This window comes from Columba livia, chromosome 1 (assembly GCF_036013475.1).
Source record: "Columba livia isolate bColLiv1 breed racing homer chromosome 1, bColLiv1.pat.W.v2, whole genome shotgun sequence".
Lineage (NCBI taxonomy): Eukaryota > Metazoa > Chordata > Aves > Columbiformes > Columbidae > Columba > Columba livia.
Window position 1 is genome coordinate 208,008,022 of NC_088602.1, and position 20,357 is coordinate 208,028,378.

General features: G+C 43.1%; 1 long non-coding RNA gene across 36 annotated transcripts in view; it reads right to left on the bottom strand.

Annotated features, from left to right (window-relative positions):
• Positions 1–20,357, bottom strand: part of LOC110359891 (uncharacterized) — a 134,573-nt gene that overhangs the window by 54,878 nt on the left and 59,338 nt on the right. For 32 of the 36 annotated variants that reach the window (XR_010469683.1, XR_010469687.1, XR_010469686.1 and 29 more), the window contains exon 3: positions 582–16,222. This is a non-coding gene — a long non-coding RNA (uncharacterized LOC110359891). The remainder of the gene's footprint in view (positions 1–581; positions 16,223–20,357) is intronic. The other 4 variants (XR_010469709.1, XR_010469706.1, XR_010469715.1 and 1 more) reach the window with 2 other exon arrangements.

The window sequence follows — 20,357 nt, forward strand, 5'->3', positions numbered from 1 at the left end:
CAACCGTAACAACCTGCACTTGCAGCCAGGGACCGGTAACACTTTGTGCGTCGTGAGAAGGATCCTCGCAGAATTAAATGCTGCCAGATCCTGCGTTTTCGGTTTGTAGAGGATTAACAATGAGAGCATCAGGAAGTCCTACGCTTCTGAAACGACTTACTAAAAATACCTTGTCCCGACAGAGAAAATAGCGACAAGAACTTGTTCATCAGTTCACAGCAACGTACTTTCCCCAACGCACCAGTACAGAGAGATGTTCATCTTGGTAGACGCGGATGATTAAAACAAAAACCCATTATTGACTAAATTTTTGGCTGCGAATACGCTGACGTCTGCTGGAAGCAGCTTTGCAACTTCCTGTGGAGGGAGTTGTGATTTTCACCTGAGTAACCTGGATCTGAACCTAAAACCTCATCCTTCGACTCAAAAATATAAAGCTATTGGAAAAGGAGCTTGCCGAGATCCATAGAAACATGCTGTATGCACATTTAAAGTAGTTAAAAAGAATAGATTTTGAGCGAAATACAAAACCCTTTCCTGATAAAATTAAAGGACTATTAAAAGGAAACACAAAGAATTACCTCTGTTCTCGCTGAGCGATACGTAGTCAGAACAAGACAAACTGCTTCGAGCCGTTAATAAAAAGAAGAGCAAGCGAATGAATAGCTCTCAGATGAATCCAAACAGTTTTTGTTTCTCCGCTGCAGTTTCACCACTCCCACAGGGTAATTTCTATGTTCGCTTTATAACGAAAGCAAAGTACAGGTCAGAATAGGAAAGGGAGGAGACCGAAAAACTCCATGATATTAGTCAAAGTTTGTCATTCTTGCGATCTTGTTTTCAAACGGGGGGAACAGGGCTGGCGTGACAAGAGGGGATTTAGAGGGGTTGTTCTGCTTATAAACCAGCAGCTCGGTTCCTCTGCATTTTATATGATCCGATTGGTAAAAGCAGGAAGCGAGAAAACCTTTCAAGTGCATGATTTATGGAAAGATTATCACATGACTCAAAAGCACAGAACGAGAAGGGCCAAATTCAGCTTTCATTTACCTCGACGTGGATCTCTCAGAACTCTGTCACCTTTCACAGATTTATTCCGTTCAAAATAGAATATTTGATGTCTAGAAAGTCATTTTAAAAATAAAGATTTAGCCTCTGCTTTTCAAACACAGCAATTGATTCAGGTCTGTTCAATGCAGAATTTCTGCACTGGACAAGAACCACAAAAATGTATTTGTGGGGTATTTTTAAGTATATTTCAGCCACCTCTCTTCTAATCGCTCTCCAAACAATCCAGCCACCTATTGCTTATCTACACACCCTTTTATACTTACACATTCCTACAAATGTTTCAAAATCTATGTTAAAAACTTAAAAGGTAAGACAGTCCACAAGTACATTACAAACTCTCTCCTGCAGTGTAGGGGAAAGGGACCTGGGGGTCCTGGGGACAGCAGGATGACCATGAGCCAGCACTGGGCCCTTGTGGCCAGGAAGCCAATGGTACCTGGGGTGGATTAGAAGGGGGTGGTCAGTAGGTCAGAGAGGTTCTCCTGCCCCTCTGCTCTGCCCTGGGGAGACCACACCTGGAATATTGTGTCCAGTTGTGGCCCCTCAGTTCCAGCAGGACAGGGAACTGCTGGAGAGAGTCCAGCGCAGGGCAACAAAGATGCTGAAGGGAGTGGAGCATCTCCCGTGTGAGGAAAGGCTGAGGGAGCTGGGGCTCTGGAGCTGGACAGGAGGAGACTGAGGGGTGACCTCATTCATGTTTACAGATATACAAAGGGTGAGTGTCAGGAGGATGGAGCCAGGCTCTTCTCAGTGACAACCAATGACAGAACAAGAGGTAATGGGTTGAAACTGGAACACAGGAGGTTCCTCTGAAATATAAGAAGAAACTTCTCAATGAGGGTGACAGAGCCTGGCCCAGGCTGCCCAGGGAGGTTGTGGAGTCTCCTTCTGTGCAGACATTCCAACCCGCCTGGACACCTTCCTGTGTAACCTCATCTGGGTGTTCCTGCTCCATGGGGGGATTGCACTGGATGAGCTTTCCAGGGCCCTTCCAACCCCTGACACTCTGGGATTCTGTGTGATTCTGCATTTCATAAAGGAAGCAAACGCAAGCATATGCTCACTTTATTATTTGGGGAACAAAATAGGAGGATGTAACATCCAGCAAGCTACAGAAATTTTTGTAAAATGAGAATGAGAAACGGTAACACTGGTTTTTGCTCTGTTGCCAGCAATTAAGCCTACATTTCCATGAAAATCTGGGAGATTAAACGAACTATGGGCCATTTTTATTCTCTCTCACGCATGGACTTCTATATGAAGAGGGGAATTGTTAGAGGTGAAAGCTTGAATGCAAGACCTATGGGGAGAGGCTGAGGGAGCTGGGCTTGTTTAGTCTGGAGAAGAGGAGGCTTAGAGCTGAGCTCAGCACTCTCTAGAACTACCTGAAGGGCAGTTATAGCCAGGTGGGGATTGGGCTCTTCTCCCAGGCAGTCAGCAATAGGACAAGGGGCCATGGGCTTCAACTCTGCCAGGGGAAATTGAGGCTGGAGATTAGAAAGCAATTCTTTGCAGAGAGAGTGGTCAGGCATTGGAATGGCTGCCCAGGGAGGTGCTGGACTCACCGGCCCTGGAGGTTTTTAAACTGAGATTGGACATGGCACTTAGTGCCATGATCTAGTAAATGGACTGGAGTTGGACCAAGGGTTGGACTTGATGATCTCTGAGGTCTTTTCCAACCCAGTCGATTCTGTGTGATTCTGTGTGAAAGGAAAACATGACAGGAATATTTACTAGGATGCTACCTTAGAAAAAACAGATAGTAACAAAGGCATAAGAAAATAGGAGTAAATATTATGGAAGGCAGTGAAACAGAATTATCCTGGCAGAGGCGGCACTTTTCTTGAGCAGCTCGCTCAGATGGCAAAAGGTTAAAAGCAACAAGGAAAGCCTGAATCATCTGACCTAAAAATGGAAAAGAGTAGAGAAAAAGACTTTGTGGTATAAACTCACTTTTAATATGATGCCCTCTTTTAAATACTGAAGGACTCCACTCCCTTTTGATAAATGCTTTTGTGTGCAGACAGTGGAACCAGAATGGCAACTCACTGCGTTAGGTCAGAAACCCCATCTCTATTTCACGCACTGGACCATCAAACCATGAATCAACTGGGTGAATTTTATACACGGGTTTTTGTGACAGTATCAAGTGTCTCAATAGAACTTCATTGGTATGTTTAAAAATGACACGCAGATCCCATTATGACACCGGTATCTAATGAAAAAGTAATAAAATGTTAAAAAGCCAACTCTGACAGAGTTCTATGTGTTGCCTGAACAGTAAGGCACAGTCTGTAGAGAACATGGGGTATGATTAATGTAAATAGCTGCGCAATAATATACACAGTTGAAATTATGGCTGGTGGTCCATAAAGTGCTTTTGACAGCCTTTAAATACCAGATCCTCAGGTGTTTTCCTGTACTTCAAAACTGTCAGATCCGTCTCCAGTGTGTGTGGCAGCAAAACTGAGAAAGATTCGAAACAAGATAAAAATAATTTACAAGAAAAAAAAGAGAACTGTTTATCATATTATCCAGGAAGTGGTTCCGGTTGAGAAATCCTGCACAGAACTGAGCGCTGATTTATAAACCTGTTGTTGGAGTAACTGAGGCATCCTCAACCATGTGCAGTGAATAGGATATAGAATTCATGTACACAAAACACCTTCTTTGCGATTCTGTGTTCATACAGCAGAGTGGACTTACTGGTGAGTTGGCCGCTATCAGGATTGGGTTTGTCTTACTCAGCTACAGGTGCCAAAATTCACAGGCTCACTTGAAACGATGTTCTTGAGCAGCTGTCAAGAAGAGGCAACCGCCGATGGTGAAGCTCGTTAAATTCCTCCGAAATCAAAATTTACATGAACATCAGAGGGAGAAACAGCTTTGCAGGTCAGCAAGACGGTGAAGCAGATTTCCGAGTTCCCTCAGGCAAATGCTACTGTCTCCGACTGCAATGCAGAGTTTCCCAAAAAGAGATTGTAGCATGAAAAATCTGAAACCTGTTGCTCTCAGCTTCTCGCTAATTAACTCAAAAGCTACTGGCAGACGAGCTGAAGAAGGGTAATGGAGCCGCATGCTCACATAGATGGAATTCAAGTGAGGAACTAGACAGGAAAGGACTAGAAAGAGTACGGAGTAGAAACCATTCTGCACCGTCCTGGTTTTGTTAAAAAACAAGTTTCTCTTTTAGTGAATTTGCCTGTTAGCTAAAGCTTCATATTAGCTGCATTTTCCTGGAGAACCAGATACATGTTTTGGTAAACCTAGCACTGGAATGTGAAGTTACTGATAAGCACAGATTCACATCTCGCCAGAGGGGCAACGAGAAACAGGTGACCAAGAAACTGACCAACTGTGTATAACATTCCATTCATGTGAATACTTCATATGAAAGTGGGAGATCACGAGGATGCCGTCCCTTTTTCCCCTCTTTGCCCTTCTTCATCCCTTCTGCTTACGGCCGACATTAGGAGAGGACCTTGCTAGTCGTCCCTGCAAACTGAGGCCAAGCCACAGACTGAATCCAGCTCCGGTTGGCTGCAGAGTCCAGTCCAGGACTTCGGGTGCCGGCTCTGCAGTTGCTGAGACTTTCAAGATTGGTTTTGTATATACATTTTGTATTATTTTCTCTATTCTTATTAGTAGCATTAGTAAAACATTTTCAATTTTTCCAACTCTTCTCTCTGTCCTTCTTTCCCTCCCGATCGCCTGTGCTGAGTGGGAAGGGGGGAGAGGGAGGGACTGAGGGGGGAAGGGGGGTTGAAGAGGAGGTTAACAATACATCTGCCAGGGTTTTATTGTCACCCCGCAATCTAAACCCTCGACATGCACAAATACACTAATACTTGTGGTTTATTAAATATATTTGGCGTTTTGTTTTAAACGGGACCCTTTGGAAAAGATAAAGATCTGAATGATCTAAACCAAATAAATTTCTAAAGCCATGATGTTCTTCATTCAGAATGAAGACGACTCAATGTTTTGAGTTATAGGAAGAATTTAAAAAAAGCCAAAGATTGTGTGGATCAGTCAGGGAATCACGTTATCTGATGCTGCCAACCCATCTTCGTACCACAAATAAGTAACGGCAAAGATGTTCTTTGAGCTGCTACATTTGAATTCCATCATACATCTCCTCAGGGTTTCCACCAAAACTTGCAGAAGAAAAGCAAATCTAAAACATTCTTTCTAGGTTGATTACATACAGGAATAGGAAAAAGCAACGCATGCCTGTCTACTAGTTCATTCAAGACATAGGCCAGACAGGAGGTATTAGTCATTATTCTGAGCACAATATTAGGATGTTGGCTGCAGCCGGGCAAAGACTGATGCTTAAGAATGGAGCTATCAAATTCATTTCCTGGTCGAAATTCACAATTCAAAAGAGAGATTTCTCAGGAGGAGGGTTAAACATGGGAAAAGAGGAGAAGAAACTGGGACTTGGACAGTGATATCGCCTCCAAGTTTAATTGCCATGCGGTTCCTCCAGAGGAAAGGGAGTGATTTTGCATGACACAGCCAGCAAAACATGCAAGAGTCACATCCTGGTGAAGAGCGGCAGCTCTGGCACATGTGAGCTCAGAGGACAGTTATCTGCACGGGAACACCGGCCAGGTGAAGATAAAGGGAAGGAATGCGAAGCAAAGGGATCTATTAAAAATAACGTGTTAAGAAGATACTGCTCCTCTTGTGCGACAGGATTTATGTTTAAAACCCCAACATGCATCTCAAAGGATAAGCTGAGTAGGTCTTGTAAGTTCAGGAACCACCTTCATCCTCATTTAAGCAGCACTGTTAGCCTGAAGACCAGGGTTTTGCAGCATCACCAAGAGAAAACATACCTACGTTAACAACATCTCAGACCCCAGCAAACCCCCGCAGGAGCGGTGGATTAAAGATAATCTTACTATACTACAGGACTACGCGCTGTTTCTAGGGACTCAGGCACACCCGAGTTGACTTGCCTTGCTCCCCATCACTTCTGCCCACCCTGTCCCTTCCCACTACAAACTAAATCACTTTAATAAGCCATTTCTATGCATAATACTGTTGCAAATTATATATCCATCAGAGCGTCTTCAAATGAATCTGAGGATAGATTTGACTCACTTAGCAAAATTTGACTCATGCTTCTTTGGTATGGAAAAAAACAGTTTGCAGAGTTGACTCCTTGGCTGTAAACTCCTGAATCTCACTGTAGTTTTATTAAGCAACAGCCATGTTGCCACAGCTCTAGTTCCCTATGCACTAGGAGCAGAAAACAGGGAGAAAAAGGTTCAGCACAGAGTTAAACCAGCTACCTTCTGCTAAGAACACACGGCTCTTTTGAGCGAGAAGCTAAATATGTTTTAATTAAAGATATGTTTCATTTTGCCAGAGGTAATTTTCACACTCAAAGTCTAAGGTAGGCAGACTAAGAAACCATGTCAATATGAGATGTTTGCTCAGCCAGTTTAGCTTCTGGATACAAAGGCCAAACTTTCCTACTATGCAAGTTTTATAAGATGATACCTCCTTTGATTTCTGAGGAACTGTTTACCTATTGTGAATCTGGATGGGATCCCATGAAGTTACACTGTGTACACAAGAACCACCAAACCTGTTCAAACTAACGACATGAAGGGAAAGTTCCTCCCTTTATTCTTTTTATTGGTACTCTTGGTCATCATCTACATTCCCCTCCGGTGGGATTTACACACGCAGCTTCCACACAGTGACTGTGCAAATACAACAGCCAAGAAAAACACCGTGTTTTCCATTTTCAAATATATACCTCCCTAGTGGATGGAATTCCATTTAAGACCGGCTCATTCAAAATGATACAGACGATTTGTAATGCCTGTGTAAACATCAGATCTGTTCTAAGGACACACTCAAAGGCCACTACAGGCTTCTGAGAAATGAAGCTACATTCATGTTTCCCCTGAAAGCAGCAACTACTTAAATAAGCAAAGCTATGATTTCACTTGAAATCATTTTCACTGAACTGCTAATTGGGGACTGATTGTAAACTCACAACCTCAAGATGCTTCATGATGCAAAGAATCTTGCAAGGAGGGAGATTAATTTATTGTAGAGGACTAAGAGAGAAAATACACTCAAGATCAGCCTGACCTCTCTAAAGCGCTTGACACCTGGTTCTGTTGCGCCTGTTGGATTTGAGGGGTTTTCCATCAGATGCTAAAGAAGCCCACAAAACATCAACATCTTTCAGCAGCAATGTCTTATCTTGAGAAAGCAAGTTTGGCTTCTTTCTAGCACTTCCATGGCCATCGACTCTGTTCCTGGAGATTTTCAAGTAGGAAGGACCCTTAGCAGCTTGTCATAACTTCCAAGTCCGTCTTGCTTTGAGCAGGAGGTTAAACTGGACTGCCTAAAGAGTCAAGCCTGTTTTAGCACTAGTGTGATTTAATGAGACAATGCAGCCTGCTTCAAAAAACGTGTACTAGGGTGTCATGTTCTAGTTGCAAAACATCTGTAAAGAGCAGCACGGCGTTATCCTGACTGAGCACCAGGCACAGCTGTGTACTCTGAACATAGTTACTCACTGTCCTCCAGACCTAAAGGCTCCTGTCGCTTCTCCCCTGTTGTAATTCACCACTGAAGTGTCTTTGCTCTACCCAAAAGTTTGGGAGATTCAGGTCCTACATGGTTTGGATTTCACCCAGGTAAGCCATTCTAAGAAATCAGAAAAGATTTGGCAGCAATTTAATAAGAAACAGTTGCTGTGATGTGAGAGTTGTGGATGGCGAACATGAGGTCCCTGGCAGGTAACTCACCCACATGAACAAGGATGCACACCAGGCAATCCTTCACATCCACTGAAGAACGTCCTTCCAAGAGGATTTTCTACCATAGAAACACCACCTCTCTCATCACAAAATCCTCTGTATTAATTACTAAAATTAGCCAACAATTTTCCAGAAGTCACAAGTTGCAGACTAAACCAGAGCCGCTCCAAAAACTCCCAAACTCAACAATTTTTACAATGCAAAACACTGATTGCGTGGAAATGTGCTGATTTCATGAAAACGCTCTATAAAAGGCAACAAGATTGGCCGGCGAGCCAGTCTGTCCAGCTTCCTGCCCGGCCGCCTGCCAGCCCTGGGGTGGGTACTGCAAGCTCCCTAATCCAGAAAATACAAATCAGATACGAGAAGGCTCCCACGGGATGGGAATTCTGCTTCCTGCAGCTCTGTTATTCAAATAAAACCTGCATAGGTGTGTGTGTGAGGAAGGACAGGGATGCCTCCGCTACCAAACAGCATGAATGGCTTCTTGACAACAGAAAAAGTTTAAGAAAACGTGTTGTATTTTAAAAGACAGGGGAAGGATGAGGCATCTCCGCACAAACCTGTGAAGAGGGAAGACGACAGCAAAGAAATCCAAACGGCAAGATGACAAATTATAGGTGGGGAATCCCTGTCTTATCCCTTCTGCAGTACGTACGCAGCTATTGTATTTAATTAAAATAAATTACAGCTAGCTTGTGCACATACTGCCAGGCACTCGGCAGCCCTGAACGGAATCACAGCGATGCTCAGTCGCCATCCTTCAGGAGCACACTCGCTCTGTGTCTCCAGACGTGGGATGCAGATGCTCTGCCCCAGTACAGTTGCACAAGGCTGACGGATCAATGCAGAACAAAAAGCCCACAGAACTCTGCTTTTATACGATCCACTTCCTCAGCTCCGCACGTGGGATTCTTGCCAGGACGCTGGTAATGCTGACGGGGAATGCAAAGCTGCACATCAGTGTGTCAGGCTGCTTCTAAGCAAGGCTGTTTCACTGGAAAGCTTTTTCTTCTAAGCACGGTGATTTAACTCAACTATTTCTACAACACTTGGCTGTGCAAAATCAATACATTTTCCTTGTTAACCACTGCATCCACATAGGTTAATGTCGGCTTGAATTAACTTCTTGCATTCCCAACAGAATAACAGGATGGCTGGGGTTGGAAGGGACCTCTGGAGATCATCCAGTCCAACCCACCTGCTAAAGCAGGGTCAGCAGAGCAGATCACACAGGAAGGTGTCCAGGTGGGTTTGAATGTCTCCAGAGGAGACTCCACAACCTCTCTGGGCAGCCTGGGCCAGGCTTTGGCACCTCAAAGGAAAGAAGTTTCTCCTCATATTCAGATGGACCCTCCTGTGCTTCAGTCTGTGCCCGTTGCCCCTCATCCTGTCGTTGGGCACCACTGAACAGAGTCTGGTCCATCCTCTGACACCCACCCTGGAGATATTTATAAACATTATAAACACTGATGAGATCCCCTCTCAGCTTCTCTTCTCCAGCTGAACAGCCCCAGCTCTCTCAGCCTCTCATCATCAGAAAGATGCTCCAGATGCCTCATCATTTTCATAGCAGCATCTCAGCACAAGAACTTCTCTCTGCCCAGAGGTTCTGTTGCTGCTGGGTCACAGCAGATTGGTACCAGTACATCAGCCCTTCACGTCTGAGGGCCAGAAGGTGATGAAGTGTTCAGGACCTGATGGTGATGCAGAGAACATTAACAGCCTGACACTGAGCTTTCTGGTTGTACAAACCGGGTTTTTACCATCATCAGGCTATAGATCAGCCATCCTCCCATGATGCTCCAAGCTCTGGTTGATCGATGTATAAGATCAGCCAATATTAATGTAAAGGTCTGTTACACTCAAAGGTTTTGAAACTCCAGCCTGCTCAGTAAACTGAACAAGGAAATAATTCCTGCCTTACCATGTCCCTAACAGAATCAGAGACACAATGTACCCAACAGCACACTCAATTTGAAGCTCTTCAGTGGATGTCTGGACAACAGAAAGCATCAGTTAAACCCTGCCCTAAGTAGTTGCCGAATACCAGTCAATCAATACCATTTGAAAACAAAACAAAATAAATAAAACCTACTTATTCTTGTGCTTGGGAGGGCATGAGTGAGGAGGAAAGGGATTTCAAGTAAGCTTATAGAAATCCACAATAACACTAGTTCAAGATTTTATTTTAAAGTACTTTACTAATACCAAGTAAAACATACATATCTCTGACAGGAGAACTGAAGCAGGAAAACGCAAAACAACCTGTCCAAGCTCACAGAATGAAGGAGAAGTACAAAAAGAATACGGGTCTACAGGCTCCATGTCTGTGTCCTATTACCCTTCTAATTAAAAAAAGAAAAAACAAAATAAAAGAAATCTTAGGTGCCTTTGTTGGCCACAGCTTTTGAAAACTTCCCTGGGTTCTGGTCCCTGCTCTGCTGTGTAGCTGTCACGGAACATTTACATCAAGTGCTCTTCCTAAAGCTCATCTCCCCCATCACCAAAGTTGGAGTAACAATATCCAGAATTTCTTAGAGCAAGCTTTAAATTGGACAGCTGTTGGTACACAAAGCAATGATAAGTAATTTATCTGCAAAGCCATCTGGGGTTACGCTGAATGCACTGCTACACATACAAACTCATTGAACAGACTGGGAATCTTCATTACTATTTGTGATAGCACAGAGTTATTTGGGTTGGAAGGGACCTTCAAAACTCCCCCAGTTTCCCCCCCTGCCATGATCAGGGACATCTTCACCAGCTCAGGTTGCTCAGAGCCCTGTCCAGCCTGGCCTGGGATGTCTCCAGGGATGGTTCATCTACCACCTCTCTGGGCAACCTGGGCCAGGCTCTCACCACCCTCAGGGGCAACAATTTCTTCCTCATGTCCAGCCTGAATCTCCCTCCTTTAGTTTAAAACTATACCCCTTATCACAACAGATACGAACTTCCCCTCTGCACCCTTCGTTCCACCTTGTCCTGTCACCAGGAGGCTGGTTCCACATGGGGGAAACCACCTGTCTCGGACAAGCAAAGTCTCTTCCAGAGCTTCCCCATTCAGAAGGATTATAAACCGCTGCAGACAGTGGAATTCCAGTGGAAGAAACCCAGAGGACCATCCACATTGACCATCCATGAGGCCATCACCCCACTGAAAAGGACAACAGCTCTAGTCCTGGATTTGATATTTTACAGAAAAAAAAAAAAAAAAAAACAAACAACCCCACACCTTATCTTTTTCTTCTATAAAGTTGTATTTTTGCCTCACTATCTTCATGCAAGACTCAAAACTGTGTGATATGAATATGACATATAAAACTGTAAGCTCAACAACCACAAAATCCCAGAATGTCAGGGGTTGGAAGGGACCTGGAAAGCTCATCCAGTGCAATCCCCCCATGGAGCAGGAACACCCAGATGAGGTTACACAGGAAGGTGTCCAGGCGGGTTGGAATGTCTGCAGAGAAGGAGACTCCACAACCTCCCTGGGCAGCCTGGGCCAGTGTCTGTTATCTTTACTGAGAAGAAGTTTCTTCTCAAATTTAAGTGGAACCTTCTGTGTTCCGGTTTGAACCCATTACCCCTTGTCCTACCACTGGCTGTCATTGAGAAGAGCCTGGCTCCATCCTCCTGACACTCACCCTTTCTATACCTGTAAACATTAATAAGGTCACCCCTCAGTCTCCTGTTCTCCAGCTCCAGAGCCCCAGCTCCCTCAGCCTTTCCTCACACGGGAGATGCTCCACTCCCTTCAGCATCTTTGTTGCCCTGCGCTGGACTCTCTCCAGCAGTTCCCTGTCCTGCTGGAACTGAGGGGCCACAGCTGGACAAGTGATTTCTCAGCTAGAAATAAACAGGTTGTAGTTCCTCCATCCCTCAAAATGTTAGGAGCAGTGATTTACCTCTGTCCATCCCCAGCTTTTATCCAGGTGGTCTCAGTAACTAAGGCTTCTCAAACACTTGGTATCTCCGCAAGTGAAAATGGGTGTAATGTAACAGTTCACAGCAACAAAGATTTTTTTCTAGCTAAAGGCCAAGGCTTTTAAATATATTTAGCAAGTCATGTCCATTTGTTAATAAACATGTCTGTACGGTTCTACATTAATGTGAATACATAATGTGAAAAATAACATGATGGTAGGATGTATGAAACAACTGTGAGTCATATGTAGCCTTAAGGATATAGGCTGCCACCCCTGAGCCATGAAAACCAACCTCAGGGGAAAATAAAATCTAAATAAAGGTTAATAATGATTTGTCAGTCTCAGACTTTCATGTTATGCAAAAGTATTATCAACACACAAATATTTATAGGATGAAGATTTTTTTCCTCACCCAGCATTTCTACAGAAAGAGGTTTATAAAGACCGGTACCCCGTCCTCTGCCTGATGCACACCCTTCCCAGCACCAAGAGACAAGCACGACCGCAGCTTATCCAGGTAGGAACAGCGGATTTAAGACCCTGCGTTCCTCTGTCACCCTGTGTGTGTGTCTGTGTGCAGATTGATTTGCCTGAGAGAATTCAACATGACCGAGCGAGCACCACTGCAAGCTGGGATACATCTCTGAATTTCCATTTTCAGCTTGCAAACAGTTGAAAGGTGAATTTCTAGCTAAACTCCGGATCTTCGATATCTAAAAAGATCTGAAAACAAGTGCTTTTTAAGCAAGAAATTAAAAACAAAAACTGAGGAAGTTTTGCTGTTAGGTGTCTTCCAATTTCAAGCATTAGAAGTCTTCAGAGAGCTGCAGTTTTGGACTATCAGACTGATTGCCACAGAGCACAGGTGGGGAAGGCAAGAACAGACTCCATTTATCTCTTAGCCTGGGAATATATAAGCTTGCTCTTGTGAATACATGTATATTCCAGGTTGATACATCACCGCTTTTTACCATTGCAGAAAAGTTGTTTTAGCAGCTGTATTACTATGGGAAAGGGGGAAAAATGAAGATACAAGATTCCTGTTCCCTGTGGCTTCCTGCAGCTCAGAAAACAGCTGCAGACAGAGAATCCAGAACAAATTGATGGTCAACCCTTTAGCCCGATGACGTGCAGTGAGCAACACAGACCACTACACACTCATGTGGCACAAGAGGAGAGTCCCTACAAAGTGCACATAAAAACTTCGCAGTGTTAACGGTGGTGCCGCAATTGTGTATGAGAAGCCATCGCACCGCAGACACAACTCAGAAAATGGAAATGCATTAATTAGTCTTAGCACACTCCCTCTCTTGGCAAAGCACGCATTAAAGTTACAGGTGCTTTCATATCTGACAAAAATTAGAAGTGCTCTTTTAAAAATAAGTTGTGTTTTTATGTTTCTAAGTCATCCAGAAGACAGCACCGTCAAACGGAGAGTTTCTTTTTGAATACCCGCTGCCTGCATTAATGGCTACTTCACACACATCCAATAACACTGACCTCTTTGTGGTTTGTCTCCTTTTAGGCCTGTGGGACCTTTCCAGAAGAAAACAGATACCTGGAGAGGAAAATGACTTTCTTTACTGTTGTTGGGTGTTCTTCCCTCTTCAAACTTTCAGTCATTTGCCTCTCCAAGCTACCAGACTGAATGGTGATGTGCTCCATGACACCTGTTTGCTCACATGTGTGCAAGCCTGAGGGTCAGATATTGGGCTTTCTCGCTGAAGAGTCAAAACATTAATATATAATCATTGTATCTGAACTCTGTAGTAGTTCTGGTGCCCTCACTTCACAGGTACAAGTGACAAACACAGCTGACAACGCGACTTTGTGGAAGGTGCATGAGCCAGCAGAACTTCAACTGCAAATTAAAAGCTTCTCATCACCTGGTCCATTTATTAGACCACCCTACATCTTCACACAACCAACCAACAATTCGAACAGGACTATGGCAGCAAAGATCAACCCCAAAAACATCTGTGTGCACACACATAAACTGGTCCGAAGTATTACTGTTTCTTCTGTAAGACGTTATCTAGAATGAGCATGCTGACGCAATGTAATCTTAGAGCCCACCTTTAAAGCACAGAGGTTATTCTCTATCATGACCAGTAGTATCCAGTAATATAACAAAAGCTATTTTGGATCATTTTGAAGTAAAACATTAAAAACAAAGGTTTATGCCTTGTAGTAAAAGCACCTGATTAAAACGCATAGTTTAAATCGATGTCTCTGCCTGGCAGGTGAGGCCAGTACTAATACAAGGATCCCTTTTCCAAAACAAAGGTAAAAGCAGATTTAACACACAAATCTGCTATAAACCCTGGGGGAAATGCAGAGCCCTGTTATCCTGAGGTATTCAGAGAGGATCAGGATCTCAGATCCCAAAGCCTGAGCACTTTAAGAAATGCTCATGGAGGAACCAACCCCAGAACTTGGCACCTCCCTCACAATAGACCAACCTAAAGGACAATTCCAAATTTTGATGTCTAACTAGTAAAAAAAGACCAAGGGATTCTGTGTCTCTCGGTATAACCTGGTGTTTTTACCTGGAGCTCCAGCTGTGCAGAGTTTTGGCAAATACACGTCTCCCTTTTTTTCGCACACATAACGTTCCAGAATAAATACCTAATGGATTACCCTGGAAAGACAATATGCAGAACTCCTTGTGGGCTCTTGGCAGAATTCCTTTCTTACCCGCTCCCAAAAAGCCATGTCCAATCTTAACAGCTATTTCAGAAAGCCACAGGGGTTATGTGTGTCCACCCTCCAGACACCGACAGACCAGGAATCGCAACTTAATCATCTTTGCATACCTGACAATTTATTAAACTACAGTCTGCCTCAAGGACGGCATCATTCGTATGAAATTCAAGGCCTTTTTGTTCAAATTAAGAGTCGTATCACACAATGCCACAGCTTTTCTTCTTCACCCATCTATGCATTTCTCAACGTAGTTTAGCACAACACTAACAAAAAACTTACTGTAAATTACCAAGAGGGAAATTGGGATAATAGGGCGAACCGGACAATTCGCCAGAACAAACATTGGCAATTTCGTTATCACTTCCAACACTGACTACATGTATTGCAGGGAAAAAGATGACCTGGTTAAGGACTTTTCCATTTCTAGCTATTCTCTCCCATGGAATGTGCTAAGGAAACAATCATCCTACTGAATCATTTCAAGAATTTTACAGCCAAGAAGATTTATTACCCTAAAACAGGTCTTGGAAACAAGAATATTTGAGGAGACTCAATAGCTATTAAATCAGTGTGGAAAACATGATGCTGAAGGAATTGCATATGCCTGACACATGTTCTACCGCTTTTTTTTTTTAAATAGAAAGTGTCTATAAAAAGCAAGTCTGTAGAATAACTTTTCAGACAAAAAAGAAGAGACATGGGTATAAATTAAAATGACATTCATATTAGTAATAGAAAAATCATACAGAAAGCCCCCCACTAATGCTGTTTGACAAACTGGAGTCATCAATAATTTCAAAACCTATGCATTAAAACAAACTCATCCCCTAGTAAGTAAGCTGAGACATATTTTGCAGGCTTATAGATATTTTAAAGTTGAGTCAACAATACATAGAAAACCTCCCGCAATCTTTTAATGAGTCCACTCGTTAGCCATTGTGAAAGCAAATTCAGAATAATCTTAGGTTTTGTTATTACGGTTGCAATGTAGATGGTAACACACAGTACATGCTCTGTTCAAGACAGTTAAATGCAGCTACCTACAAAATTTGCTATTGCCTGCTACAAGTGAATCAGAAAGACGAGCTGTAAGGCCTGGAGCCTAACATACCACTGAAAAACATCCTGCTTTCTTGGCCAACCTGCAAAAAACTCCTGTGCTAAACCATAAACACATACAGTACTCTCAAGTAAATGGTTTTAATATATCCAAAATACTCAGCCAAAGACACAGCAGCCTTAAGGTTAAGAACTTTCTTACGCTGGTATTATGGAGAATACTAACAAGCTTTAGAGTCCAAAACCCCTTTCCAGCTTTTCTTGCATTCCTGTAGGTTGGCTTGAGAACTCAAAGTTTAGCAGAAACACTTTAATAAGAGGTCAAGCCTTTCCCTGCAAATCTCTCCTCTCCACACCTTGGACCATCACTGCTACAACAATGGGAATAATACAATTACACCACACAACCTTGAACCACTTTATGCCTTGGTACAGTGGTAAGAAAGGGAGAGAAATGACCAAGTAACTCGAACAGCTCTACAAACCGCATTTGCTACACTCACAGCCAAAAAAATGAAAGAAAACTAATTGCCTTCCTAATTACATGGATGTCCTATAGAACACTTGCCCTATGGGTCTCTGAGAAAAGGAAAATTAGCATTTGTCTTTGACTTACTTTTTGGATTATCCTGGTTTGCTTGTACAACTCAGTCACCGTTCCTTCTGCAACACAAGAAAGACAAGAAAAACTCTGTTAAAAAAGAAGTATTTGCTTATACTGAAGTTTCTCATTATATTGTTAATTAATGCTTGAAGTTTACTGTTTGCTTTTAGTTAGCACTGGAAAATATTCCCATCATTCATTTCTGTTTCTCTGATTTGATGGCCAGAATATTTCTGTCCCATGACACTGCTCCATCAAGATGGATGGTGGAGGCTGCCTCGTGATTTGAGGGTAACACTGATGAACTAAGAACTAAAGTCCAAATCCTACTGCAAAGTTTACCAAAGAAATTTCTCTTGGCCATAGGGAGAGGGAGGAATGTAAAGAAGGATTTAATTGTTTTAAGATGGCTAATTAGTCTCTTGTTAGACTCTATGGCTGTTCCTTGGAGGCCTCCAGCACCTACTTTAGAAAGCTCATGATTTTCCCTTGGTCTCATTTCACAGCAACACAACCAACAACAACAAAAAAAAACCCTACTAAGTAGAGTTATGAACACATTGTCCTTGAAAAGAATGTTCTAATGCTACGTTCTCTATTTAGCCACATAATTAGTAAACCTTTAGCAAAAGCAGCAAAAACTTCCTCATTCCAACGCCAAGTAGTGACCTGGAAGAACTACTCAATCCTCTGTGAGGAACACGTATGCTTCGCATAATGGAATATCTAACAGGGGATGTACTGGAAAATGAATTAGAAAGGTATCTCATCACTCAAGGTTAGCACTGCTCTTATCATGCTGAGAATGATCATTTTCGGGGAGAGGAATTGGGGAGAGGAATTGGGGAGAGGAATTGGGGAGAGGAATTGGGGAGAGGAATTGGGGAGAGGAATTGGGGAGAGGAATTGGGGAGAGGAATTGGGGATGGAACAAAGAAGACACTAGTCACAAAGAATCCTCTGTCACCTGAGTGCGCTGGTTTTCACACCACATTCTATTGTCCTTCTCCTAAATTGGGAAGTATGGTCTTCAAAAACATACCATAGAATTGGATGGAAAAACATATCCAAATAATAAAACTATTAACGGCTCACGACAGTGACCCCATATTGATCTTAGCATGTGGTATCAAACCTTTAGCATCAGGAAAAAAACCCAAACCAATCCATCCAGAAGAAAACAGTATCTCATTAACTCGTCAGAAAACTATGCATGAGAAGAAATGTTTTCTGGATCTTCCATCAGCTTAAGGTCTAACATCTCAATATGAAATACATACGTATGCATTAAGGGGTAGGAAATAATTTAACTCCTCTAAAAGGACACCGCTGAACTTCAAGTTATTTGATTTAGCAGAACAATAGAGCTTTATGAAGTGTGTTTCTCACTAATGACCTGGCACTCTGTTTGTTATGCTTGTCTCTAAAATGCACAGCCAATATTTGTGGGCTTTTTTAATAAAACGACATTTCTTTTCTTAAAATGTTGTGAAGGAAAAAGAAAATCAGAAAAAATTAAACTCAGAGTACAATCAAATATACAAAGGAAAACCACACAAGTGCAGATTTCATCATACTCCTCCAGATTTTAAATAGATCAACATAGTTTGGAGATGGGTGTGATTTTATGCTGGCTATGCCCCTTTACAATTGGCAACTACATTGAATTCAGTGGTGTCTTTTTCCAAATTCCAAACTCCAGTTGAAAATAGATCTCATAATGGAGTTCTACAGCTGAAGGTACTCCGGGGGAAAATGATTTCCTTTAATTTATTCTAAATTCATTTGCATGACAGTAGATCATCAGTATATACAAAAAATATCTATTATACCAACAGAGGAAAAATTTGGTGCAAACAGTTCAAGAAACTCACATCCCATCAGTGAGATGAGCTTGAAGTTAAAGCACAAAACTGAGCTGCCAGTACTTCAGAGAGTAATTTGTTTAGATACCATATGATCATAACAAAAAAATGACAGAAATATGATTTCTTGCATACCAGATACCCCCTAAATAGCTACAAAGAGCCACATGGGCAACGTATGGATGCTACAAATAACTAATTAACACAACTCTCTGGATACAGCTCAAGTACAAAGAGAGGTCCTCCTACCTTAATGATCACTAACAAATAAAGGAAGAGGAAAGGAAACACATACTCACTTTGTAACTCCATCATCAATCTTGTTGTCCTGGAAACAATTCGACAAGAGAAGAAGTGCTTAACTACTACAACATCTTCTGCTATGACTTTCCTTCTTTCCCCTTCTTCTCTGCAGTGCTCTCACTGTTTGATAAACAGCCAGCAACAAATCTTTCGCCTAAAACGGTGTAAAAATCGAACGTCCTGCTCGCAGGAGGAAATATGCAATTCCACTCGAGTAGGCAGCACTTACAGGAACATCAGGTTTGCGTGAAGCCTTTGGGAAGGATTACGATTTCGTTATCATTGTTGATGTTAAAATAACCTGGTAACTGCACCTTTCATTTTAGGAATGTATAGCGCTGGTAAAAGGTAACTGCTGATTTGATAGCACCGCATTTCTTCCAGGGGGGCAGAGTGAGAAATCTCAGACTACGGTCCGTATTGAGAAAAATTCACAGCGTGCTCTGTCACAACAGCTCAGCCTTTACTCACAGGTGGTAAACAGCCCCAAGAGATACCAACTGGAGCCCTGTACATAAAGATTTGCTGTGTGGCTTCCTCCCTCTCTTGGCACGTGGGCGACTCCCTGACTTACCCACGAGCTTCTTCCTTCCATGCAAATCATCCAGAAAACAAAACTGAGGATCTAACTCTGCCCTCAATATCATTATTATTCCCAAATACTCCATAAATAGCGTGAAATGTTTACTGCTTCAAACGCCCTCACAGAAGCCAGCTTGAGGGTCCTGCTCACGTCATTTTCCTGGAAGCTGAGGTCGACGCCATCCCTGCCTGCTGGAGGAAGGTTTGTCCATCTGCAGGACTGACAGTCACACCAAACAACATGCGGAATGTGTCTAAATTGCCTTTTTGCACTCGTCTACCCAGACTGATTCACAGGACAAACAGGACAAATACTTCTGCTGCTTCTGCTTAAGAATGAATATAAACCAGGAAACCTATAGAATCAATTCAGCCTGACTTCTCAGGTGCCCAGTATTTGGGATTAGAGTCCTCTCTTGCAGCTGAATACCTCTGTGGGAGCGTAAAAAGGTCATAAACCACACACACAAAAAACCCCTATTTCTGGCTTTATGGTTAGCGTATGTGTTTGGAAGAAAACAGAACTTTCTAATCCAATGCTTGGGAATGTGTTACAGAAAAAGAAAAAACAGCCTTAAGAGCAGCACTTTGATTGTCTCTCGTTGCCAAGAGAAAGTCACAGAATCACAAAATGTCAGAGATTGGAAGGGACCTGGAAAGCTCATCCAGTGCAATCCCCCCATGGAGCAGGAACACCCAGATGAGGTTACACAGGAAGGTGTCCAGGCGGGTTGGAATGTCTGCACAGAAGGAGACTCCACAACCCCCCTGGGCAGCCTGGGCCAGGCTCTGCCACCCTCACCACGAAGAAGTTTCTTCTCAAATTTAAGGAAACCTCCTGTGTTCTAGTTTATAGCCATTGCCCCTTGTCCTGTCACTGGTTGTCACCGAGAAGAGCCTGGCTCCATCCTCCTGACACTCACCATTTATATATTTGTAAACATTAACAAGGTCACCCCTCAGTCTCCTCTTGTCCAGCTCCAGAGCCCCAGCTCCCTCAGCCTTTCCTCACACGGGAGATGCTCCACTCCCTTCAGCATCTTTGTTGCCCTGCGCTGGACTCTCTCCAGCAGTTCCCTGTCCTGCTGGAACTGAGGGGCCACAACTGGACACAATATTCCAGGTGTGGTCTCCCCATGGCAGAGCAGAGGGGCAGGAGAACCTCTCTGACCTACTGACCACCCCCTTCTAATCCAGCCCAGGTACCATTGGCCTTCCTGGCCACAAGGGCCCAGTGCTGGCTCATGGTCACCCTGCTGTCCCCAGGACTCCCAAGCCCCTTATCCCTACGCTGCTCTCTAATAGATCCTTCACCAACCTATACTGGAACCTGCCCAGATGCAAGATTCTACACTTGTCCTTGTTGTATTTCATTAAAGTTTTCCCCACCCAACTCTCCAGCCTGTCCAGGTCTCACTGGAGCAACCCAGCTGAGATCGGGATT